Raw genomic sequence first — 27351 nt, 5'->3', positions numbered from 1 at the left:
TCAATCCTAATCACCCATTTGAGAGTAACCAGGCATATTCTTAATTAGATACAATTTGAACATATTAAGGAAAAGCTTCCATAGCTCAACCAAATAGACACTACAAATCCTTTTCTTTGATCAAACCTCTTTCTCTACATGTGTTCCTCTGTTTCTATTGGGTGATGTGGTCCACATTTTTACACCTTACACACTGTTGCCTTTAAACTACCTTTCATGGGGGCACCTGGGTGGCTTATTCTGACTTCAGCTCAGGTCATGATCTCGCATTTCATGGGTTCAAGCCCCGCATCAGGCTCTGTGCTGACAGCTCAGAGCCTGGAGCCTGCTTCGGATTCTGTGTCTCCCTCTCTCTCTGCCCCTCACTTGCTCACGCTTTGTCTCTCTGTCTCTCAAAAAGAAACATTAAAAAATTTAAAAACCAGTAAAATAAAGAAATAAACTACCTTTCATGTAATAGACTTTCATACCAACATAGACTTTATTCATCAGGTAACAAGCGAACATTTTTGTTGTGACATGCCCATACAGTGCCTATGACCTAGCTAGCTATGCTGTGTCACCATTTTATTTCTACAGGAATACTTTGGAATATATTCTCTATTTGTCTTCAAATTTTAGAAGACATTGAAAAAATAATAATTAACAATGCTGGTCCTACAAAAAATCAAGCATAGGTCTCAAATTTATATACTATAAAGAAAAATAGAATTTATTTCTATATTTCTATATCATAATCAGTAAAAAATTTCCCACCCATTGGATACTTACTCATCATGGGACATGTTGTGACTCTATTGAATTTTGAAGGAAAACATCAAATTCTAAAAACTTCTAGATTTTGTATCAAAAAGGTGAAAAAGATGTCAATAAGTTGGGCATAACTTCCAGTTTTCTGGGACATGGCCTGCCTGAACATGTACTCTAATGAGTGCGTGTTAAAGTTAAGTTGGGGTTTTTTTTCTATAAATAAATGAATATGTAAGTGTTACATGTACAAATTCTATATGAATGCACAGACTATCTAGTCTCTGAAAATGGACAACTCCCCTGATACATTCTGCTCTCATTTTCTCCACCTGAATGAAGTCCCAGGTCTTATAAAATGAAGAGGTTAATGCAGCTGGAGACACAAATCAGACATATGTGTTCTGAAGGCCACACCAACATCTGAATCAGAAGGAGAGACCTTCCTAAAGCACACAGCAAAGGGGACCTGAAAATTATCTGTTCAAGCCCTAAATGTCAGAAATAGTTGCTTAATTCACAGTGTTCTATCCTGGATGTTAGACTTCATATATATTTTGGACAACCACAGAAAAGAGTTATATCGCATATATATATTGTGCTATAGACCATATGAGATAGATTTCATGAACCCAAATCTACTTTGTGAAGACAGCTTGGGGCCATCTACAATCATTAATTACTTAATTAATTAACTGGGTAGGGCTTGAAAGAAATAGAAGACATAAATCACTGCTCAAGCATAAGGAAAGTTCTCAGCCTTTCAAAGAGATCAAAGAAAAATAGAACATCCAACTCTATCCTTACAGTAGTCAATGCTTTGTTTATGGCTCAGAGTGGATGTGTAACTGGAACTTAGTTTTCGTTAGTAGATCTCTTCTAATGTGTTGGAGTTTTTGTTGGTTTTCGTTTAGATTGTTTCATGCCTTGGCTGCAGAAAGGCACTTTTCAAAGTTTGGGTTTGGTGATTGTATGTTAATGTATCTGTTAATCCATCAAGGATGGCCTTCCTGATACTCAAAGGATCCAGGCCTGTGGGTTTCTGGAAGGGGAATGGAAGCATCGGAAGCAGAGGAAGAACCAGTGCAAAGGCGTAGAAGTGGGAGAGGACTCGGCCTGGCCAGGAGTAGTGGAGGCAGGTGTGACTGGAATAGAGGGAGGGGAGGGGCAGCTGGAGGTGAGGTCAGAGAAGTGAAGCACCGTGAGTACTTGGGCTTTGGCTCCCAGAGAGATGGGGAGCCAGGAGAGAGTCTGAGCAGAGCAGTGACACGCTGTGGCTTACGCTTTGGAAGGGTCACTCTGGCTGCTGTATGGAGAATAAACCTGAGGCACAAACGAGGAAGCAGGAGGGCGGCTTAGGAGGCTCTCCTAAGCATCCAGGTGGGAGACGACGGTGGCCGGGAAGGGATGGTAGTAGTAGTGATGGCCAGTGGCCAGATTCTGGCTATATTCTGAAGGTAGAGCCAACAACAGGATCGGACGCAAGGTTAGAGATGAAAAGTGGGCTCAAGGATAGCGCGGAGATTGTTGGCCTGAGCCAAACATGGAGCTGCCATCAGCCGAGCAGGAGAAGGACCGGAGCGGGGTGGAGGGGAGAAGGGGCGCCAGAAAGAGGGTGTGCACAGGCTGGGCTGGAGACACCTCTGAGACAGCCAAAGACAACTGCATACACGCAGGGAAGGGCCCAAGCTTATGATCTGGATTTGGTAGTCACTACAGGTAAACGGTACAGATCCACAGGCCCTGACCCACAACCCTGACATGCAAAAGGCTCTAAAAATTTGACTTTTTCTGAAGTTTGGGTCAAAATCATTTGGCAACAAACTGTGACCCATGCTAACACAAGGCTATTTATTTTTCATATTTACCCCATTAAAGTGAATGTTTATCCATTTGTGCTAGAAATCTTAATTTGTTTGATCATGAAGGGCTGCCCTATGGTCTGCTGGAGGTGTTGTGTAATACATAGAATATATACTATATGAACCTTCTAGAATAAAAAAAAATGATTTCTAAGCAAATCTGGCCCTAAAGGTTTTGGATAAGGGTTATAGGTCTGTAGTTTGAGTGAGCCATGACACTGGAAGGCTGAGAATTGATCCCAAAGGCCCTCCAACACACAGAGATTGGGCGATGTGTGAAAAGACCCCCATGCAGAGGACTGACCTCCAATCTTGGCTGGAGTCAACTTTGACTTCCCTCTTTCTTTCCTCCAAACCACCACCACCAAGCAAACAACAAGCACTTATCATAGATACATGGCTTATAAAAGCCTTGGTTTTCTTGGTTTTCTCCATGTCTTCAAAAGAGATGGCAAAAAATCTCCCTCTCTCTCTCTCTCTCTCTCTCACACACACACACACACACACACACACACACATCCATAGTTTTTACTAAGACTGTTAAACACTGACTTCATGCACTGCTGAACTACTCACTGTAGTTGTTGCAAGGTGGGGTGTGTGTGATGAGGGGGAAAAATGTAGAAAACCAGAAATAATGCTTGTAGTTAGCATAAAGACATTTCCTGTTTCTGGGAAGCCCGTCTGCCTACTGCTGTTGCTTTAATAGACTGAGTGTCCTTCCTCCCACCATCTAAACACCCAAACTCCAAACTTCTGTCAGGATGTGGTGGCAGAGGCTTCCAGAAGGACACCCAGACCCCAGGCCTGTCACAGGAAAACACTGCTCCTAGATGCGGTGTCTCAGCCCCTCCCCCTGCTGTCCCCTTGAGCTGCAGAACCACAAAGTCCCGACAGGGGCAGCCTTGTGTTCTAAGGCAAGACAGAGAAGAGGTGAGAGGATTTAGAACAAGGCCAGGGAAGCTGCTGTGGACATGGCTGCCATCATGCACACTGCTATGCCTACATCCATTCCTGAGGATAAACGCGCTCTGGACCATGCTTGCTGGTTTACTGAAGATAAGTAACCTTGTACACAGTTACAAAAAAAATTAAAATGTAGTTCTACTCACAAATCCATCCAACCCCCAAACAGACCCAGGTTCTGCTGCCTTCCCAGACCCCACCACCCAACCCCCCGCCCCCCATCCATTTCAACTGCCCAGGATGCAGATTCCGAGGCTCAGAAGACCTCCAGATCAGCCTAAACCATTGGCCCATCTCAATTCTAAGAAACAAGAGACAAGAGATCTCTATTAGAAATGCTGGGAGCTCCTTTATTCATAAACAGGTGAGCAACATGCAGAAAATGGAAAACCGGTCAAGATAAGTGTTGAAACCGGGCAGTAGATAGAGGGGAGTCCATTATCCTACCTTGTCCACTTCTGTACATGTTCGAAATTCCCCATAAGACAAAAAGAAGGGTGGGGGGAGAAGGAAGTACTCAACTTCAATATCCAGGTGGACCCATGTTCCAAGGCCAACCCTAGGTTTTTGTAAAGACCTCAGCTGGGGAGCAGGTGCCTCATTGAACTCAAACCCTTCCCACCTCCCGTTCCAACCAATTCAACCCAATACCTTGCTAGGGACAAAGGGATGGGTAACCACAGCCACTGCTGTCCTTTCTGGCTCTCATCATGGCCCCTCTGAAGAGACTCTCCTGGGGGAGAGGCCTTTACCTGACCCTCTCATGAAGATACAGTAGGTGGCTGTAGCTCTTAATGTTGTGTTGAGGATTCACAACGGTAAGTGCTTTGCAGAAAAAAGGAGTTGATCACTTCCTGCTTTCCTTTCTTCATAAAGACGTTTTCCCTGACTTCAAAGGCTGTCTGTTTACCTTAGATGATTAGGGAGGATTAATGGCATTAATTGAGTTAACAATAAGACTGTCCTGCTGAAGCCTGCAAATTACCCCCGATTCCCTTTGACTGTCCCGAGATTACCTCACCACCACCAAACCCGGTAAACTTCCATATGACCAGGCTTGGCTGGGCCGCTGTAGCAAGCCGGTCGTGCAAAGTCAGCAATCGGCGGGACAGAGGCTGCGGCAGCCTTCGGAGTGTGAAACATGCCTGCCAATCTCCCAGCAGTGCCGAGGAAAAGCCAGCAACCCGATGAGCATTCCCTGGCAGTGCAAAGCTTGGTCCCTGTCAGCCTATCCAGACGCCCTGCCTTCACGCATGCCGGGAACGGTGACTTCTGGCTGGCAACTGCTGTGCAAGCCACCAGCGAGGGACAAAACCAGCTGCCCTGGGCACACGCATCTCAGATGCCTCCATGGTGCCAGAGGCAGAGCAGAGCATGCCACCAGAGGAGGAACTGGACCCAGGGAGCAAGCCGGGAAATAGAATGCAGCCAAAGCAATAGCTATGGAAAACCTGAAGCTGCCTGTCACAGACACATGGAAGGTGTCCTCCTTGGAAACTTGTGGCCGGCATTCACACCAAGCAGGGACGGGGGAGGGGACACTGTCATGGCCCACCCGTGACTTCCTCTCTGCCTCCCCACCCCCACAAATTATTGCTGTGGGTGACTCTCATAGGGTGTGACACTGACCCTGGTATCTAATGAGCCAAATATGCGCAAACCGACCGACCACTCGATTCTCCTCTCGATCCAAGTTACTCTGATTCTTTCATTCGTTAACCTGACGGTGAATAACAGGCTTCCCAATGTAATGGGATCCAAAGCCTGCAATAGTCTGTCCGAGAAAGTGAATTCAACGTTTCAGCCGCCGCACAAAATATTTTCCAACAAATTCCAATTTCTCTTTATCCAGAAAGAGCAGAGAATCAAGGTCACTGCTGAAAAACCTGGAGGCCCCGGGTGTGCTGTTTGGGGCACTGGGAAGGATGTGGCTGTCAGGACCAGTTTCTCAACTTTAAGAATCACAGCCCTGGGAATTCACTCCAGTGCTCCAAGCCCTAGCTGAGTCCGCTTCCCTCTCCGCCAAGTCTCCTGGGGCACACAGGGCTCGACAACGAGGAACAACTTCCGTGGGAGCCTGGGCTCTTGCAGAACAGGCCCCCATCCACCTTTGTCTCCCCAGGCCCAGCATGGCACCTGTGCAATTGGGGTGAGGGTTGGTAACAGGTGTTAGTTACAAGGAAGTGATCGTCCCAATCAGAAGACTAACGAGAAACTTCACGTATTTGGCGTATCCTTTTGTTTAGGCCATTACATACCAATCATAGGAACAAGGGTAATTATTAATGCGAGTTTATGCTTTGCATAAGGGCATCATTGCCAATATACAGAGCTAAGAAGCAGCTCTCCTAACAGACAGAGAAGGTTAAAAATAAACACTCCTAAGGGAGAAAACAGAAACCAGTCTTAGGAGGGTTAATCCTCGATCATGCAGCACATGCAGTGAGGGACATAGATCCATACCTCCTGGTCCACAACATCCCCAAATGCACCTCTCAATACCTCACCTGCCAAGTTAACCAGGCTGAAAGTGCACAGCCCGCGGCACAAGGCTCTCTCCTGCCCAGAGTCCTTCCAGGGCATCCACAGCCGGGCGAAAGGAAGAAAGTAACCTTGCAGAGTTGGGGACCGCAGGCAGTCACCCTTCACTGCACACTCTCCCTGACTGTATCTCCTGGGGCAGCCAGCGAGTGCACACTTCTGGCTGCTTTTCTAATCTCCCCTAGAGCCGCAGCACCGCTCCCCAGGGCTAGCTCAGGCTTCCTTCGCTGGAAAGTAGTGCTCTTCAAATGCCACGGGCTCCATGCAAACAACAAAATTACCTTCCCCCCCCCCCCCCCCCCCCGCCTCCGGAGGTGGTGGGAACACAGCTTCCTCGCCTCTGCGTGTGTTTGTACACACACACATTTGATGTACACAACAACCAGTACACCCTGACTTCACGCAAGAACTTCCGAAGGCATACCTACAAAGAATTCGGAAAGACAGAGTGCTGGACAAAGGCCGTCTCGGGGTCCTCCCACACCGGGCCCCTCACATCTGGTCAGTCACTGAGCCCCTCAAATCCTTCTTCAGAGGCTGCTGGGCCCACGCTTTGTTTGCATTCCCATCCCCCAGGGCCAGCCCTCACAGAATCGGGCCTGAGGACCCCAGAGCTTCCCTTCTACTCCCCAGCACTCATCCACCTTCCACGCGCAAACCCAACTGATGGATGTACCACACGGTCATCACGATGCCTCTTTCCCCACACCTCTCTCTGCCCACAGGGTGACATTCGGCTCCCTGTGCTCCTCCCCACCGCAAAGGCCCCGTGCTCCAGGCAGGCCCACCCAGCCACCAGGCTGCCCGAGCTCCCCTACACGTGCTGGCCTCCAGCCTCACACTGTACTCTAGGGCCCAGCCTGACTCCTCACACCTCCTCCAGGATTCTCCATGGGGCCCTTCCTCTGGCACTGAGCATCGTTTAGGTTGTCAGGAAGTCTCCTCTCACCTGTATTACTGGTCCTGGGGTAGACGCCACAGGGAGCTTGCAGGGGCATGACCCCGCTCTATACTCTCCTCTTTCCTTCTGTCTTTCAGCCCCCGGGCCCTAGTTAAGGACCCCAAGCATAGGAGCTTTTCAAACAATATTTGCTTTGGGGGTGCCTGGCTGGCTCAGCGGGTGCAGCGTGCAACTCTCGATCTCTGGGTCGTGAGTTCAAGCCCCACGTTGGGTGTGGAGTCTACTTACCAATAAAAAATATATTTGTTACTTGTTTCTACTCCAGGCTGTAATATTCCATCTTTCCTCAGCATTCTAACTTGGAGGACATAATTACTTCAACTTCTAAGTGTTCAATGTTGAGCAAAGTGACTCTAGACGTAAATGGTAGTTTTCAAAAGCCACACCTCCTTTCCATCAATCAACCAGTTTCTAAAACAACAATCGGGTAGTGTGCCTACACTATACGAGATGCCCAGAGGGCATGGGGGCTTGGAAGGGTGAATGACCCCAGGCTAGCCTTGGAAGTCCTAAACACAGCGCCTGTCTCCCCCTACCCCACCCCCATCCCAGGCTTGGCTCCCTCAACCCTTGAGGCTCAGAGATGCTGGCTCTCTGCAGTCTTGTGTAAGGGATCAAGCCACACAAGCTCTCTGGAAGTGAGAGAGCCAGAGCTAGGCCTCAGAGCATTTCAGCTTGTTATCCTGCAGAAGGAGAGCCCGAAAGCCAGGTTTGTCACCTGGCCTCTGCCACTGGGCCCACATGACCCTGGGTCCTCTCTTGCCCCTGCCCCCAGCCACCTCCACTGTTCATTCCCCCAGGGACAGGGTGGGGAATCTACAACCATCATGCATAAAGCAGAGCGTTCAGAATAGTCAAGAACTCAATAAATGAAGCAACGAAGCTTTCAGCTTGAGAACTTCAATGTCATTTGGGTCCTGAATCAAGACTTAAAGACCAAAGTTCCCCTAGGCACCTCATTTTCCAAATAACAAAGTTAAAATCTTCGGTTTTGTCATTTCTATTGCCACAAGTCACAACTTCTCTTGTTGGCATTTAACATTCTTTAAAGCTCAGCCCCAACTGGAATTTCCAACTCTCTCTCCCATCCCTCTGCTTCAGCCATACTGGCCCCCCCACCCGCCACTGTCCCCCTCCCCTCCCCACTCCATCCCTGTCCCCCTCTCGTCCTGCCTTCTCCCCCAACTGGCACCCCACCCCAGGCCTTCCTCACTCCACCCTCCCTTCCTCAGCACAGGCTGTTGCTTCCAACCCCACAGACTGAAACTCGATAAAACCTACCTAAACTTTCAGACCTACGTCCACCCAGAACCTACCCCCGCTCTCAATACTGGGACCCCTCAAAGGCAGGTCCGCACCTACATCCTTGTATGCGCCCCCACCCCCCCGAGATGCCCCTCTCCCACCACGAGCACATGGAGCGCTGTTGGGCACTTGAAGTGTTCAATGACTCCTGTTTGTTCAATGATGTCATACCAAGAAAAACTGAAGCGCCATGATGTTTCCATTACATTCAGCTGGAAAATCCCATTGAAGATCCACTCCTGCAGTCCCACCCCCTGAATACATCCTCCTTCATTTTGCTGCTGAGCTCATCCCAGTCCTGTAAAAGTGCCACATCCCAGTTCCATCTGCATTCTCCAGACCAGTGATCACTTCCAACCCCTGTTAAACTCCCCATTCCTTTTCAAAGAAACAGCCACTCCGGATCCATACGCTATGGAGGCGCTGGGCTGTGCAGTGACATGGCTCAGCCCCATCTTGATGCAATTACTTCCTTGTGTTGTTGCTTCCTGGCAGTGTCACCATTGTTCTTCATTTACCCAGAGAGCCACGTCTGAGGCTTTATTGGAAAAATGAATTACGACTTGCATTACATCCCACACTGCCCAATGCACCACCACGGGTTTCAAAGCATTAAGTTGGGGGCCCTCGAGGCTCCGAGGTGAACAACTGCATGAACCAGCTTGCCATACAGTGTCATTCAGCTCTGGCCCCCATCCTCCAACCTCCACGTCCCATGTCCCACGTCCCATCTGTACTATGTATGCCCTGCCTTTCCATCACCTGGACTCCCATCCCCGGCTCAGGAACCTGAAAAACCACATGCTAACAACCAGCCAGCCCGGCAGAGAGCAAGCTGGAAGAAAAGAATCATTCCCGAAACCACATGCTTTGGAGGAACGGAACAGCCACTCAGCTCCATGGCTGTAACAATCGAGGACAACGCGTCCTCTTGGATCCACACTGTACACCTTGACTCATAAAAGTGGCGTCCTCCCCGCCCGCCCCAGAGGAAAGACAGCGTTGTGAGCCAGGTGAGTTCTTAAGTCAAGAGGAAAACCTACCACATGGTGCACAAATGACTGAGGAGCCAGACTTCCTGGGCTCCAGCTCCACGTCATAGCCATGTGACCCTGGGCAAGTCAATTACTCCCTTCACGCCTCAGTCTCAATCTGCAAATTACAGACACAACAAGACCCGTCTCATAGGGCTGTTGTTCATCTATATAAAATGCACAGAAATTACGCCTGACGGTGTAAATACGTATTAAAGCCACCATCATCATTATGGTTATTATTACCTCCTCCCTTTGCTTTGTTTAGGCAGGAGAGGAAATGCCTCCCCCTCGACACAGATCTTCCTGTCACTGAAGACTACACTCCAGGTTTTCCTCCCTACCTCCTTCTCATCGCCTCCAACATTTCAAACATGAAATATCCATCCAAGCATTCAAGCCAACACGATGAACTGTTGTCACTTGCATTCTCTCCTCAGCAAACACCCCAGATTCTTGCAAGCTACTGGATACACTTTGTGGCAACTTCACGGATGTTTATACAGCTTTTCATCCTTGCACATGTTTTGGAGACATGCGCGGTAAGTGCTGACGCAGGGCAAAAGGGAAAGCAAGACATTCCAAAGATCAGAAACAGGTCTCCACCTCCTCGTAGTGAAACTGCAGCCAGCGGTCATTCTCCACCAAAGCCAGAGGCTCCTTGACTCTTCTGTTCTTCTGCATTGTCAGCTCAAAGAGCTGGCCTGGGAGTGAGATAAGGCAGATGGGAAAAACTGCGGATGAAAGCGGGATAGAGGGCTGCATCCCAAAGTGTAAGATGAATCCTTTAGATGTTCTCATTTAATAACAGTTTCTGAGACTTGCCCACCAGGGTCCTGTCCTTCCTAAGTAAACATCTGTTAGGATGACTGAGACCCAGGGTAGTTTGTTCTTTCTTTGCTAAAACTTCCGGTGAGGTATTGATCTCATAAATGTTATCCTTATGGCTCAGATGAAAGTCAACTTTCAAATCCAGAAGGGGGTGTGGGCCACCCAGCCTATCCATCTTCCGAAGATAGAGATCTACAAGTTGCAGGATTGATTGGTGTTTACGCCTCCATTCCCAAATATTTGGAACAAATGCTTTGATGTAGCAAAAACATGTCCCATGAATGCCAAAAAAATAAAAAAACAGAACTTACATTTCTATGCGACAGATAGTTAATGGTACCTTATGGGCCGGCCGATTACGCAAAATGATTGTGCAATTCCTACCGCTGGTCACTGAATCACAAACGGATCACCTTCTTTTCTCCTGTCACACTCCAAAGACCAAACTGATTTAAACTCTGCACGACTCCAGGCTTAAAAAGGAGAAATTCCAGGGAGGCTGAGCCTCGTCTGGTTCCTACCCCAGCTGGATGAAACCCTGCCTGTTGCTTGCCCAGAACCCCGAGAGCAGGCCGTGACATGACCCCTGCCCCTCCCAGCTCTCTGCAAAAGCAGGAAGACAGAGCACTGAGACTGCCTTAACACACAGGCCTCCAGGGTGCCGTCAGGCCACTAAACCTACTTGAGCCTCATTGTTGGCAGAATTTGAGGGTTATTTGAGGATTTTATAAGATAAGATATTTGACAGATGGTATTGGCAAACTGCAAAGTCCTATCACATGCAAACTGCAATGCCCAATAAGAAGCTAGCTACTGCCATTACTGGAAAGGATGGATGGGGTTGCAGCTGGTGGTGTAGAGGCATGTGTCCCCTCCCCCACTGCCACCGGGGCAGGCACCTACCCGTGTCACATACACACAGAGACGCTCAGCACACATTGAGTAACTTCCTCACCGAACAGTCTCCGCCACCACCCCCCCCCCCCAATTGGGTACGCTCCTATGGATTTTTAGTGATACTCTTATTTTAAAAGTTCATAGTAGGGGCGCCTGGGTGGCTCAGTCGGTTAAGTGTCTGACTTTGGCTCAGGTCATGATCTTGCAGTTCGTAAGTTCGAGCCTTGCATTCTGTCTCTGTCTCTCAAAAATAAATATTAAAAAAATTTTTTTAAAGTTCATAGTAGTAATTGTAGAATAGAAACAAAACCTCAAAAAAAATCACCATAATCTCACAACCCCAAAGACAGGTTGCAATATATTCCTTCCAATTTTTCATGTTTGTGTCTATGTATACATGTATGTATAAGTACTGTTTTTAAGTTTATATATCTATTTTGAGAGAGACAGAGAGAATGTGAGCAGGGGAGGGCAGACGGAGAGGGAGAATCTCAAGCAGGCTCCTCACTGTCAGCACAGAGCCCAGTGCAGGGCTCAAACTCACAAAACTGTGAGATCCTGACTTGAGCCGAAATCAAGAGTCAGACGCTTAACTGACTGAGCCATCCAGGTGCCTCTGTATAAATAATTTTTAACAATAAGCTAATATGTATTGAATACTTTTTCTGTGCCAAGTACTAGTGTAAACACCGAACATTTTTTAAATCATTTAATCATATCAATAACCCTTGAATAGGTACTATTCGTCCCTCATTTTACAGAGAAGAAAACTGAAATACATGGGGCGCCTGGGTGGCTCAGAGGGTTAAGCGTCCGACTTCGGCTCAGGTCATGATCTCACGGTTCATGGGTTTGAGCCCCGCATCGGGCTTTATGCTGACAGCTCAGAGCCTGGAGCCTGCCTCAGACTCTGTGTCTCCCTCTCTCTCTGCTCCTCCCCTGCTCGTACTCTGTCTCTCTCTCTCTCAAAAATAAATAATAAACATTAAAAAAAAATTTTTTAAACGAAAACTGAAACACAGAGAAGTTAAGAAACATGTCAGAGGTCACACACCTTGTAAGTGGCAAAGCCTGGGCTCACACCCAAGCAGAGTCCAACGTTACAACATCAAACCAAACGTAACAATATAACCGGCAAATCTTGTCACTTAATATATTTTGAAAATTTCTGCACTGGATTCACTTCATTTATTCACTTCTATCATCATAACTGCATAGGCTTCCACAGTATTGATGAGCTGAGTTTTAATCAATTGTATAATAGGACTATTTCTGAGTAGCTACAACATACCCCCATTGGGGATATTTTCCAGTTTTTCAATATTTTAAACGACACTAAGAAGAACATCTTTTATATACATCTATGATCATTCTCACCTAGAAATGGAAATGCTGGGTCAAGAAATATGTATTTACAAATGCATATTTTTAAAGTTCTTGATATTTTTTGCCATATTGCCCTCCAGAAAGGTCTCATCAATTATACCCCCACTTGCACCATAGGAAGAAATCCGTACGTCTTCATCAACACTAGGTAGTATCATTGCCTTCGATCTTTAAAACATTGTTTAATAGTGCAACACATCTAAAAGGAATTAAACGTACCCCTTCATTCATGCCTTGGGCCAGTTAACGCTCTACCAATTAGGGAAAGGGACGTGGAGGGTTACTAGGAAGACCAAGGCAGTCAAAGGAGCAATCAGCTGGCAGGGAAGGGCAGTCTGACGAATGGGGGTGCAGGGTGCTGTGTGGCATGGGGAGAGACAGGTACAGGAGTAGGATTATGGAAGACGGGGCAGAAGGAAAAACCAGGGTGGTCCAAAAACAAAGGCCTGGCACTTGAAAAATAATTATGATAATAAAATGGCAGGAATCTAAGGATAAGGAAAGAAAGATTCGTTGAAAACAAAACAAAAGAAACAAAAGCCAGAAGTTTCACAAGAAGTTTGGAGTCTGGCCAGCGCTGGGTTGCTTCTGTCTAGTTGATACAGAAAGGGAAGCACGCCTCTAGGGGTTAGGGATGCTGAAGTGCCAAGTTACCCACCTGTGCGCTCCATCCTGGAGAAAGTGCCCCTGGAGTCATCCCCAAGAAAAATCACTGATCGATGTTTTAGGTCAGAGGGCCAGGATATCCGCAAAAGCTTAAACCTCAGTACAGTCCAGGGAAGGGTGAACACAGACCACTCAGCCTGGTCAGTTAGGACAGGCTGTTCTTGCATATACACGGCGGGTCCGGGACTCAGGGAAGAGCCACATGGGGCTTTTAAAGCAGAATCTTGAGCTCATACCCACTGGCCAAGGCCACATACCAAACCTCCATACATGCAGTGCCAGGCAACAACAGTGGTAGGGATTTCAGTAGCTGTGATAATGAGTGGACAGGTGAATAAATGCAAATATAAAGGAAGATGTGTCTTTCCAGTACACCTCATAGACCAGGAGAAAGCGGGTAGGTGAAAGTCCCATCTACGCCTGGGACGCATCTTGCTTTAATGGCCAGATTCATGAATGCCCTGCGAGCATTTTCATCTCACTTGCTGGCATTCACACGCACCATCCCAGTGCCGGCACTGGGCTGGTGGGGTGGATACTATCACTGCCATTTTTCAGATGAGAAATTGAGACTTGAGGATGCTTTGCCCGAGATCATCGAACTGGAAAGTAGCAGACAGAACTAGAACCCACTCATTCCAATACCAGCAACTCCCAGCAATGGTGATTTTCTCCTCCAGCTCTATGTTATTGCTCACCAACATCTCCTGGCTCTTTCTTATAAGTAAGAGAGAGAAATTAGTATGCTTGCTGGAACATTCTACCAGTAAAACACTCTCCCCACAGGGAGGGTCCGGACTCTGGCTAAAACATGTGGTTATTTGCAACTACCTGAGGGATTTTCACCTAGGTTGTCTCCCCCTTGAAGCGAGTGAGGAAGAAGTCACTAACCAAGCATAGGTCCTTACTGAAGTCTCATGGGGGGAACCCAGGAAAAAAAAGAGAAGGCATCCAGGGTTGGAAAGCTGAAGGGAGATGATGAAATATCAAATCAGAATAGGAGCCTATAAGACAGGGTCAAGAGAGAGGAAGGATCTACTGGAGTAGTGGAGGAAGGCACCACCACCTGAGCTTTGGATTCCAAAGAGGATTCCAAACACCTGGAACCACGGCCTGCCTGCTATGGTCACAGCTCAAAGAACACACAACTTTCTTTTGGCTCCAGAACCAGGATTTTACCCAATGCACTTCTTGCTACAGATTATAAAATAAATAAGTAAATAATAAGTCATATTCTTGACCCTGAACCATCAAAGAGAGAGCAAAGAAAGAGGGGGGAAACTGCTGTATCAAATTTCCTGCATAATCCTCTTACGAGATTAGTGCCTTCTTAATGGTAATGAGGTTCTGGCTTGGGAACTAAATTATACCACTGGTGAATGCTCCCCTGCGGCTAGGGAATGCCTGATGGTATGAAACAGGGTGGGAGCACGGACCTCGGATCCCTTGCTCCGAACGAGTGCAGCTGGCACCATTTCAAACCAGGTGCTTTAGAACCAGAAGGAACTTAGCACCCAACCCAATCCAAAGCCGTGTTGGTTTGGATTTTGGAGATGTCACGTTGCCACAGCCTCCAAGCCCACGGCATGGGATGGTGTCCCCCAAACCCCTTCTTGGACCTCTTCTCTTCCTAAGGGCCCATCTGACAAGTGCAACCTGTGTCTGAGGTGCGACCAGAGCCCGGCTCCCTGGTCCCCTCCGGAGAATAGAAAGTGCCCTGCAAGACACTGTCCAGGGCTAGGACATTTCAGCAACTCTCTTGCACTAAATATTCTTGGCGCCTCAGCCCCCTCCTGTATGTGCCTGAAGTCTGAAAGAATCAAGATGCCTGGCTCACTCCCTGGAGCAGCTCGGGCCCCAGAACAATCGGCGCTGTTCGTTTCCTCTCAAACTGGCAGTGACTCGGGATTATCCTTCCCTCCTTGTTCACATACAACGACATGTTCTGTCCGTGAGTTTTATTTGCCTTCTGGGTTTTCAGCATGAGAGAGTCCTGAAATCCCACTGGAGGAGGAGTGAGCTTGGACCCCAGCAGTGGTGCGAGGAGTGAAAGCAGAGATGCGGACAGAGGCAGGGCTGTGAGCACCAGCTGCAGCCTGGAAACCTCTGGCTTCCACGCAGGGAGCGCCTCTGCAGAGAATGGCCCCGCGTCATTCCTGGGGGGCTGAATTTGCTCTGAGCCGTCGTCAAGTTTGCCACTTCTCGTCGCTGGCTCTGGCTTCCAGAGTCTTCTCAACCTGGCCCTGGAGTCATGCTCAGGCCCCCAACACAAGCCCCATCACCATGGCTGGGGCTGGGGGATGGTTACCCCCTACACCACCCCAACTTACAATCTACCTATCCAAGTCTCTCTTTTTTTCTTTCTCAAAACCAAGGTCCGGGGCAAGGGGGGTGGGGAGACTTTGCTGATTATCCTGTCCACCCTAGGAGCTCAGTTCCCTGATAAGGGTCAATTTATGTGATTCATGTTGGACTCACGTAGACTATTCTCATTTTTGAGTTTCCTATGCGTGCTCCTGGAGGTTTAGATTCCACAAACACCCAGTTAGGCTCAGCTGTGTTGATGACCTAACAGTGGAGAACCAATTTGGACATTCTGGAACATGTGCTCCATGAGCCATATTAGGGACTTTACATTATCTCAGTAATTCCTGACAGTATTATACCCTACAGGCCATTTCACAGAGGAAAACCCATGATAGGGCGCAATTTGGACCCTGCTCTGCCGGCTTTTCCCCTGTAATGTACTGTGTGGCCACTGGAACCCTGAAGGCCCGAGTGCTGGGTCTGGCTGGGCCCGTGTCTCCAGCTGACCTCCTGGGGCCTCCTGGAGCCCCAATTTTCTCACTTGTGAACATGTAGGGATGGCTCATGAGGTCTCTTCATGTCCTCATGTGTGTTTAGCAGGGGGCTCACCACACAGGTGGAAGGAAAGAGGACAAGGCTGCCCCTACCCCTCCTCTCTACTCAGGAATATGACACTTCCCCCCGCCCCACCCTGCACCGTTCCTTATCATAAGCACCTATATCTGATCTGCTTCCTACCATCTGCACCCAGCCATTAACCCTGTGAGACCCTTCCCGCTAATGCAGCCGAAGGGTCACTTTCATGTCCTTTATAAGAAATGACTTGAGGCTGGCCAGCAAGGGGCAGTCCGGGAGAAGCCTGAGAGCCCATCCCGGGACCTTCCAGACAGCTGGGCTCCTGAATGGCCTTAGATAAGTGCCTTAGGAAGGCGCAATGGCTTCCCGGCTGGTGATTAGCACATTGGATGAGATAATGCCAAATTCCCTGAAGTTTTGCAGCCTGGGACTAGACGCCAAAAGCGTATTAACTCCGTCCCAAACAAGGCTCACTCCAGGCTGCTAGTGGGGCCAGGAAACCCCAGAAATACAATTTCCAATAGCTGTTTTCTCCTAATGGCCTTCCATGTTTTTTGCAACCAAGCTCAAGATTCTCCTTAAGGTGCTTGTTAACCTGCCAAGGCTCCGTAACCCCGATGAGGGCACTCGATATTTAAACATTCACCTGGTGCCCTACTATTTTGCTAGTGCAGGCTCTTTCATGGGAGTCCTCCCACCATGAGACCATACGGGGCACAAGGGCAGAGAGCAGCGCGATCAGCACCTCGACTTCTCCACCACTCACTCCCCCTGGGAGGCCGAGTCACGGGGTTCCTGGCCCCGGGCTGGGTGCTTCACAAATCAACAGCTCTTTTCATCATCCCCACCCACAGAGGTATCTTTCACAACACGTCCCACGTGCCAGGCATTGTTGTTAGAAGTGCTCTACGTCTATTAACTCATTTAATCGTCAAAACAAGCCTATGAGGTGGGTACTAATAACCGTCATTGGACGGAAGAGCTCACTGAGACACGGAGAAGCTAGGTCACCAGTCTGACATCACTCAGCAGTCAGGGAGTTTGTGATCTGCCCCACCCCACCCCCGCTCCTGCCTTCCTGGGTACCCTGCAAACACTGGTGTTTTGGAAGCCACTGCCACAGTTAGCTTGCTCTTCGGGCTTCGTGTTTCCAATGGCTCTTCTGCCGCCGAGGGTGGAATTTCCTATAGGAGGTTTGAGATCTGTGCCTTCTCTCTCAGCGGGTAATAACAATCCTTTGCATTTGAATAATACTGTCGTTTCACACGCACTGACAGTTCACCTGCCCACCAATCATAAATCCTGACAGTGTTCCTGTAAGCTAAGTAGAACAGCACATGGAAGTAAGCCTCGAACAGAGGTGGAGTCTTTCTCCAGAGATGTGAAGCGACACCCAAACTCATGTGGCTCCTCAGGGTTGAGGCTAAAATCCAGGCTTAACTCTTGATTCACATTCCTTCCCAACTTAAGAAGAGATGAGTATAAATAGTCCCAGGAGATCTGCCCAGTAGTGGACTCTCCCAGCCAGGGATATATGGACATGGACACAGACATGGATATGGATAGAGACAGATGTGTGGGAGGGAGTGTGTAGAGAGGTGAACTATAATAGCTACCATAATTTTAAGTTTTATTTAATATTTTGATTAAAATATGTACTGGTGGGGGTCAAAAGGTAAAAAAATAATAATGTTCTTAAATACCATTAAGGCTGTAAATAACATAAGATCCAACCAGTTCAAAATTCAAGAATTAGAAAAGGACATGCAGTGAATGTCCTGTGTTTTCATTCTAGGGTTCCATCATTTTCTTCTTTGAACCTCCTGCTTCTCCTGATACTTGGGAAACCCAGTAGCAACAATTTAGAAACCCTGCCCCCTCCCCAGCCTCAGACCTACTCCAATATTTCTTTGAGCCACACATGATGGTGACTTTTATTTTATTTTATTGACGACAGACAATACGTGAACACAGTACAGATTCCCAAAGTACCAAAAAACAATTATAGTAATGGAAAGTCAGCCTCCCTCATCGCTCCCTGTCACGCAGAAACTTTTACTTCTTTCTCTTGTTCCTTTCAATAAGAACCTACATATTTATCTGCATATTCACATGTTCTTCCCAACTCAAACGAGGGTCCTGTGTGTGTGTTTTCACAGAACAAAGTATCTTGGAGATGTCTACATCAGTACTCATGTAGCTGCCTCCCTCTTTTACTGGCTACATAATATCCCATTGTGTGGACATACCACCAATTACCTAATGGACCCTTACTTGTCTCTGTTTGCTATCAAGAACAATGCCCCAGTAGCCATAGATAACAGTTGAGTAGGGGCTACTGGCTGTCCTCAATGTCTTATCTTCCCCGGCCCCCATACAAGAGAATCTTACAAAGTCCACATTTCCCAACCGCCCTTACAGCTAGGTGTGGACATGTGACTAACTTCTGGTCATAGGATGAAAGCAAATGCATATGTGGCAATTTCTAGGAACTTTCCTTAAGAGAAAGCAGACGTATTCCCTTTACTTGCTTCATCTTTCACTTGCTGGGAAAATTGTGAAATGGACAAAAATAATTACTGGTGTCCTGGGTAGAGCACGACTTCTGTGTTCTATCAGACTTTGGTTATCTTGGAGCAATTTTACAACCCTGTGAGTGGTAGAATACTGTTCATGGAAATGAGCCCTGTTCATAAAAATGCAAATTTGGGCCAGCAGAGATGAAGTTGATATCGCAGTGAGTACTGATCAATGCTGCATCTAGCTGTAGGCTCATTTCAGCATTCTTTTTTTTTTTAAATTTTTTCTAATGTTTGATTTTATATTTTGAGAGACAGAGAGAGACAGAGCACAAGCAGGGGAGGGGTAGAGAGAGAAGGAGACACAGAATCCAAAGCAGGCTTCAGGATCTGAGCTGTCAGCACAGAGCCCGACGCGGGGCTCGAACGCATGGATGTGAGATCAAGACCTGAGCCGAAGTCGGACGCTCAACCAACTGAGCCACCCAGGCGCCCCTCATTTCAGCATTCTTGGTGGGCTGTATGTGTGTGTGTCTAGCTCTCCTTTAAACGAGCCCTAACACCTTACAAGTTCCTTCATAACTTACAAGGTGTTTATTGTACATTTGTTTTGACCGGCATGATTTTACCTTTTCAAAAAATTATCCTTTAACAATCCTTCTTTCCATCTCGCTGCCTGGAACACAGAGGGTGCCACCCTGGACAGTAAGACTGCGACCACCCTAGATGGAAGGAGCCTGGGTCCCGAGAGCCTACAGCACCACATCCACACTGGACTTTCCCCCAGACTTTTATGGGCAAGAAAAGCACGTGTCTGTCTCGTTTAAGTCACTGTTATTCAGAGTTTTCTGTTAAAGTCAGACCTAACAGCAATAACTTCCAAGAGAGATTTTTACTGATAGAGTATGTAGTGATTTCATCTTTGTGCAGCTGCAAATTCCCCCTCGGATGGCTCGTGGTGGACAACATTCATCAGTCACGGTGCTTTGTTTCCCCCAGAGCCCTTACTCAGAATGCTTCTCAAGGTCACATTCTAAGTGGTCATTAGTATCAAGAAGAGTTATGGATGACATTTAATTGCCCTCCTGCTACAGGGTAACAAATCAACACAAGTTTCTCAGTCGTCCAGGTTCTAACCCAAAACTCACTGATTTATACCCCACCTTATTCTGGAGAAGATTATAACCAGCATGCTCCAGGGACCTATGTAAAAAAAGCCGGTAGAGTTTCCGAATGAGCAAGAGTGTCAGCTCTTCTCATCAATCCGGGAGACACCCACCGCGAGGTCTTTCCCCTCAAGGAGCTCACTCCCACTCTTACACCCACGTAACTCACAGAGGGAACAAGTCACCTGGGTAAATGAGTACCATCAGGGAGAAGGGTGGTCTAGGTCAGAGAACAGCGGTGATTTAAGAAAGATTGGCCTCAGGGTGCCTGGGTGGCTCAGTTAGTTGAGCCTCTGACTTTGGCTCAGGTCACGATCTCACGGTCTGTGGGTTCAAGCCCCGCATCGGGCTCTGTACTGACGGCTCAGAGCCTGGAGCCTGCTTCGGATTCTGTGTCTCCCTCTCTCTCTGACCCTCCCCCATTCATGCTCTGTCTCTCTCTGTCTCCAAAATAAATAAACATTAAACAAAAAATTTTTTAAAAAATAACAAAAAAGAAAGATTGGCCTGGAAGCGGGTAAAGGGCAAGATGTATGAAGAGAGCCCCCAAACTATCATTGTACACATGCCAATCCCAGGTAAAGCCAGAGAATGAGCACTGAGCTAGAATCAGGGACGCCAGTAACCCTTCCGGCTCTACTCCTAATTAACTGTGTCACTGAGTGAGGCACTTTCCTTCCCTGGGTCTCAGATTCCCCAGCTGAGACTGGACTAGATGATTCCCTGACCCCAAAGTATGTACTTCCTTTTACCTAGAACAAAATACAGTCTAGGCAGCCTTGAGAGCATCTTCAGCTCAGCGGGGCCAGGTGCAGAGACAATTTTCCCACGCACCCTGACTCCTCAGCTCTGGGGCCCCAATCTGGCAGCACCCTGGCCGCGAGCTCAGTGGCAGAGGAAGGGCTGGCGGGAGAGGTGACATTGGCATTCTCCAGACCGTACACAAACAGGAAGCCAGAGAGGGGTGATAATTGTTTAATCAGCTCTCCAGCAACACCTGTTGAGTTTCCTCTAATGATGTGAAAAGCCGGGCGTACGGGGAATAACAGTTTCTTGTGATGATTAGCGCTGATCTTGACCGTCAGAGATGACAGGGACAGCATTCTCCTCACAATTTTCCACAGTTTCTTTTTCTCAAATAGGTATATTTTGAGTGTCTACCATTGGTGCTTAGAATGCAAAAACACACACTGAATGCCGAATGGGAAAGAAAGAACTGGAAGGCTCACTCACTCCTTGCCAGCCAGGCATCTGCAACTCTAGCTTGGGGGACAAGACGGATCTCCAGAGAAGCTAAGTGATGAGAAGGGCAGCAGTGAGGGGGGCGGATCCTAAGGGTGACAGATGGTCAGAGAGGAAGCAACCACTATGGGCTGGCATGACCAGGTACGGTTCTGAGGGCGGCCTCGCGGGATGGATAAAATCCTGATGACGTAAGGGAGAGAAGATTGCAAGTGTAGGGCGTGAGGCTGGAAATGTCCCTTGCATTATGAGGGAGACTAGTCTGGCTGGAGCAGAGTTTATGTAAAACAGCAGGGGGAGAGAAAGCAGGAATGGTGGCGGGGGCTGGAGCGGTGATTCTCAAACCTGAGTGTGCACCAGACAGCTTATTAAACGCAGGTGCCAGGGCTGTCCCCAGGGCGTCTGGTTCAGGAGGTCTGGGCTGGGGCCTCAGAATCTGCATTTCTAACAAGCTCCCACGTGATGCTGCTCCTGGCCCAGGGACCACACTTTGGCAGCCGCTGGGCTAGACCGTGGAGGGTCATGAACGCTGGGCAGTTGGGAGTTCCAAGAGGTCTTTCTGCAAGGGAGAGGTGGCATGGGGGCCGTGCTTTGTGTATTTTGTACCCTGGTCTTTTCCATTTCTACCTGAGTTTTTCTGCCTGTCACTGTTTTCTGTTTCTGTATAGGCGGGATCTGTAGACATCAACCACTACTAACTGCCTCTATCCATACTCTTACTCCTCATTTCTGTGTGAAACACGATGCTTCTAAGAGAAATTAGCAGTCGTGATTCAGGGCCAACAGCAAAGACCAGGAAACGCTCTCCAGTTGGGAGATTTCATCTTCTTTAAAATGCCAAGCGGGGGGCACCTGGTGGCTCAGTCGGTTAAGGGTCCAACTTTGGCTCAGGTCATGATCTCGTGGTTCATGGGTTCGAGCCCCACGTCGGGCTCTGAGCTGACAGCTCAGAGCCTGGAGACTGCTTTGGATTCTGTGTCTCCCTCTCTCTGCCCCTCCCCCCGCTCACACTCTGTCTCTCTCTCTCTCTCTATCTCTCTCTCTCTCAAAAATAAATAAACATTAAAAAAAATGCCAAGCGAATGTGAGAAACCCATCTTGGATCATTCCATGGGTACCATTTGTGAGTGCTTCTATGCTTAGACACGGCGTTTCACACTGTGTACACGTCAGTTTTTTAGAACGACGTTGCAAGGTAGGGATTGTCATCCCCATTTTACAGATGAAAAACTGAGGGGAAGACTAGTTAAATGGCTTGCTCCAGATCCCATCTAATAAAAGGAAGAGGCAGTGTTCAAAACCAAGGTCTACCTGCTCCCCCACCCATGCCGGGCCCGCATCCTGCAGCCTTCCTGGTCTATCCACCCCGGCCTGCAGAAAGCTCACAGATGCTGCTTCAGCACTCTTGTCAGCCTCGGTGAGGACCGCGGGCTGTGGCTCTCTAGGAAAACGTCCGCAGAGCCCCAGCTTCTAAACAAGCCTCACAGAGGTTCTGAGTGGCAAGCCCCACCCCTCACTCACAGCCCCCTGGGGCTTCAGAGCTTTCCCAGCCCCCCTCTCCTTGGGCCCTGACACACACGTGATCTCTTCTGGCACGCTCACTTCCCTCACAAACCCTCAGGTCCTCCTCCATCTGCATGCAACCTGAAAACCATTGAGGGGCAAGACTCAAGTGGCCTAAGTAACGTAAGCCCGTCCCCAAAGGACGATACTATAGGATTGCAGTTCCGTGCGGTCCCTAGAGCAGTGAAATAGACACAGAGTAGAAGAGTGGTTGCCAGAGGGCTGCAGGGAGAGAGGGGTATGGGGAGTTGTGTCTGATGGGGACAGAGTTTCAGCTGGGGCAGATGAAGAGTTCTGGCAAGGGACGGTGGTGATGGTTGCCCAACACTGCGAAGGTACCTCGTGCCACTGAACCGTGCATGTTAAAGTGGCTGATACAATTAACATGGTAGAGTGTATGGTGTGTATATTTCACCCTAACTTAATACCCGAATGAACGAGTGTGAGAGAAGAGAACTGGTCCTGTTCTAGCCAGCCTGCATCTCCTGTATCCGCTGCTCACAGAGGTGCAGTCGGAAGTGAAAGTGAACGTCAGCCGGGGGACAGGTGAAAATGGTGTGTGGGGGGGTGTCCGCTGGGCTCACACGCGTATCATGGAATACTGATGCTGTCTATGGTGCTCTTCAGTTCACAAGCGTTCTCACACGCCCTTCCCTCGTTTGGTGGATGTACCTGCCGAGGATCCCCAGAACAAAACCCTTCTAGAATCTACTTTCTCAGTGATGTACATGTTCTGTTGAGACCTAGCCCCCCCTCGCCGCCCCCTCCACTGAAGCTGGGAAGGAGGGCCTCAGTCTCACATCCTGCTGCTAAAAGCCTGCATTGAAAAGCCTAGCCCCTGAGCTCAACTGAGCAAACATTTACTGAGTTAAACGTAGGGGCTCAAGGGCATGGATAAAGTTGCCCTGGATGGCTTTGTGGCCTTGGGCAATTCCCTCAGCCGCTCTAAAGGTCATTCCTTTCTGGGTAAAACAGAAGAGCTGTGAGAGGATGCAAAAGGTAATGAAAGCAAATGCTTAATGGAAGTTCTTTGAGGATCTTTTTTTTTTTTTCAAGTTTTTTAACGTTTAATATTTTTGAGAGAGAGAGAGAGAGAGCGTGAGCGGGGAAGGGGCAGAGAGAAAGGGAGATGCAGAATCAGAATTGGGCTTCAAGCACAGAGCCTGATGCAAGGCTCGAACCCACAGACCGTGAGATCATGACCCAAGCCGAAGTCGGACGCTTAACTGACTGAACCACCCAGGCGTCCCTTTTGAGGAGCTTTAATTGCCAGGGTCTGTTCTTGTCAGACCCCCTCCTGTCCTTCAGAAGTCATGGCCCAGGGAAGCAAACAAGGAAGGAACAGGTACAGTAAACACCACCACGGTGTGCTGTGTGAGTGGGCAGGAACGCCCAGAGAGGACACAGAACCCAGCCAAGAAGATAGGACTCATCGCTAAAGGCCCCTTAAAGGCCCTACGTGTAACAATTAAGAGCATACAGCCATGCAGCCAGACCGGGTTTGAATCCCACTGTGTGATCTTGGGCAAGTTAACCTTCTCTGTGCCTCTGTTTTCTCATCTGTAAACTAGGGATCATAAAAGGTGGCTAACTCATAGGGTTCCTGTAAAGACAGGATAAATTCATGCTCAGATACAAATTCATGTATCTGAAAAGGCGAAAGCGATATTTACAGCTTAGCAATTTGAATTATTGGGTCTTTGACTTGTCTTTTGTATTTTTTCCCCTTTGCTTCCACACATCTAACCTCATTCTAGGATTTAGGCAGCAGAGCTGGGAACATGCAGTAAATGCTCAAAAAGTAGTTGATGAATTTAATCGAACAGAGTATTTAAAAGGCTTAAAACCATATCCTGTCCCAAAGAAGCAAACAAATAGAGAAGGCTTTGAGACCATCAAATTTGATTCCTGGTTGCCCTTCCTGTGCTAACATGCCCTAATCTCTGATTTCCGACATGCGGACACCAACACAGTGCAGCCCTCCTGCTAGAGACGTACTTCCCTCCGTCTCCATATTCACTGGGTGATGGGGTGGGAAGAAGAGCCATCTCTCCTCTCGGTGAGAGAGCTGAATTGTTGGCCAGCGACAAAGCTCATAGTGCTTTCTGGAACAACCTGCAAAGATGTGCCCAGGGGTGGGTCCTTCCTCTAGCCACAGCCTTCAGCAACCCAGTGTAGAAGTTACTCCTGTTTAGGACAAAGCCTTTCCGGATTTGCCTTGCTCTCAGCCTGGAAGACCATTAAAATAACCTGCAGCTACCTCTCTGGGGCAGGTCCTCACCTTGGTTTTCAGGTCACTAAGTCTGGGGTGGGGTCTGAATATTTGTATTTTTAAAGCTGCTTCAGACAGTGCTGATGCTTAGGGTTGAGAACCACTCCAGTATTTTCCCTAGCGACTCTAAGCTCTGGCTATACTGCACTAAATTTTTCCCTACTGGTTGTAGCATCTTCTTGAAGCTCCCAGTAGGGTTGTGCATTAAGCATTCAAGGTAGGCAAGACACTGAGCTGAATGCTATAGCAGTGGTGACAAAGATGACAGACAGCCTGGGGACCACAGAACCCCCATCCGGTAAGGGAGAAACGTGCTCCTGTAGGACAGGAAATGTAAGGCTTGGCTCGAACTTGTGACCACAGGTCCCTCTCCCAGAATGGGGTGAGGACACGGACCCGGGAATCCTGACTTCGGGCTTTGCCCATTTAAGCAACATTTTCTCTACAGAATCCCTGCAAGTTTAGACAGGCTATTTTATGGGACTAACCCCCACCAAAGCATAATACATTGTTTAAAACTAACTAAATTTAAAGTGCAGACAATATTTTGGGGGGGAAGCACTCGGTTACTAAAACATTTCAGAAACAATTTACTAAACATTTATTCCTTTGGCCTAAATAGAGCCCAGCCCACGGTGGCCGAGCCGGCATTCATCACCACTGACGATGGTAACAAGCCACGACTATCCAAACGCAAACCATAGACAAATATTAAAGGCCAGCATATTGCTGGGGCCAAAGAGGCATTAAAGTTAAAAGCTTCAATGACGACTCTCTTAAGTCTAATGGGACAAGCAGGGCCAAAAGGATTCTAGCAAATCTTCCCCGCTATCTCTGATGATGCCAGTGGAAAAAGCATATAGTCACAGGCTACCTTCCAGTGTCAACCCATGCCCAAGAGCAGCTGAAAGTGCCCATAGGACATGCGGGGTGGGGGGTGGGCGGGAACACACTGGAAACTTGACCATCCAGGTCCTCCAATTCCACATAGACCCCAAATACCTTATTTTGCAATGCCAAACAGTTACAGCTAAATGTCACATCACCGTGTACAATTCAAACGCCTGGACAGAGTTCAAATCTTGATCTCTTGTATCTAAATATTGCTCCTTTCCTTCCAGGGCTTGTAGTGGTTATTAATATGATTCCTCTGGGGTCCACCACTGTCTGAGACATTTTAAATTTTGATTTTTTTTCTTTAAAGTTGCTTTGCATATTGTTTAGAAGTCAAGTTCCACCTTTCAAAGCAATGTTTTACTTTTACTTTATAAAATATACATCTCCAGGGGAGCCTGGCTGGCTCAGTTGGTACAGCATGTGACTCTAGATCTCAGGGTTGTAAGTTCAAGCTCCACGTTGAGTGTAGAGATTACTTAAAAATAAAGTCTTTTGTGGGGTGCCTGGGTGGCTCAGTTGGTTAAGCGGCCAACTTCAGCTCAGGTCATGATCTCACAGTTTGTGGGTTCAAGCCCCGTGTCGGCCTCTGTGCTGACAGCTTGGAGCCTGGAGCCTGCTTTGGATTCTGTGTCTCCCTCTGTCTCTGCCCTTCCCCTGCTCATGCTCTGTCTCTCAAAAATAAACAAACATTTTAAAAAAATGTTTAATAAAATCTTTTGAAAAAAAAAATATATATACACATCTCTGTCCACATAGCAACATTTTGCAGTATCTTTCATAAAATTAGTCCAATGGTTCTATGCTAGTTTGGTTATAGTTCATGTAACACTTGGGCCTTCCTCAGTAAACAGGTGATGATAACAGAATCATATACAGATGCTAGCTGTGTTTTTAAGTCAGTAACTAAAAAAGCTGAAATAGTAGTCAAAATTCTCCTAGAAAATCTTAAACCACTCATACCATAGAGTGTATATGTTATGTGTGTTTATGCTTCTGTGTGCAATGATCTTAATTCTCACTGAAATGTGAGAGCCACTGAACCAGATCCCTCGGAAGGAACAAAAGGTGCGGCATTCACAAACCTTTCAGCTTTTATACATCTATCAAATCCACCGCCACGAAAGGGGGCTGTGTGGGGAGTTCTAAAGTGCCACAGCTTCCCTAGAGAGTTTACTCCAGTTGTTTAGAATTACGCCCTTAATACATTTTAATTTGTTTGTTGTCTTGAAGATTAAACCAGAAGACAGACTCATCTGCTGTGGGAGGAAGGCTGTCAAAGACTTATAATAGTCTTACTTTGTTGAGATTTTCAAAACATACATTAATTACAGTAGTTCAGCTAATCTAAGACACCATCACTTTTAAGACAGACCATTATCTTATCTATCATTAAAAAAGAAAAATGCTGCCAATTAAAGTATATAACAGGCTACCATCATAAGAAGGATCTAGAATTGGTGGATGTTAAAAGGTACAAAACTGTGCATCTTAGACTAAGTGAAATACCATCTTGCTTTGAAATCTCAACCTAGATGGTGGGTCTTATGAGCCGTATTTTGCAGAAAGGGGAAGGAGGAGAGAAGATGGGCCCCAGTCACAGGGCTAATACAAGC

General features: G+C 47.7%; 1 protein-coding gene across 2 annotated transcripts in view; it reads right to left on the bottom strand.

The window, feature by feature from the left end:
• PRKCE (protein kinase C epsilon) overlaps positions 1-27351 on the bottom strand; it is a 502312-nt gene that overhangs the window by 331162 nt on the left and 143799 nt on the right. The gene's annotated exons all lie outside the window — the stretch shown is intronic.

The sequence above is a fragment of the Felis catus genome, chromosome A3 (genome assembly GCF_018350175.1).
Source record: "Felis catus isolate Fca126 chromosome A3, F.catus_Fca126_mat1.0, whole genome shotgun sequence".
NCBI classification, from domain to species: domain Eukaryota; kingdom Metazoa; phylum Chordata; class Mammalia; order Carnivora; family Felidae; genus Felis; species Felis catus.
Note: the sequence above shows the minus strand (reverse complement) of the source record. Positions and strands in the feature narration are given on the sequence as shown.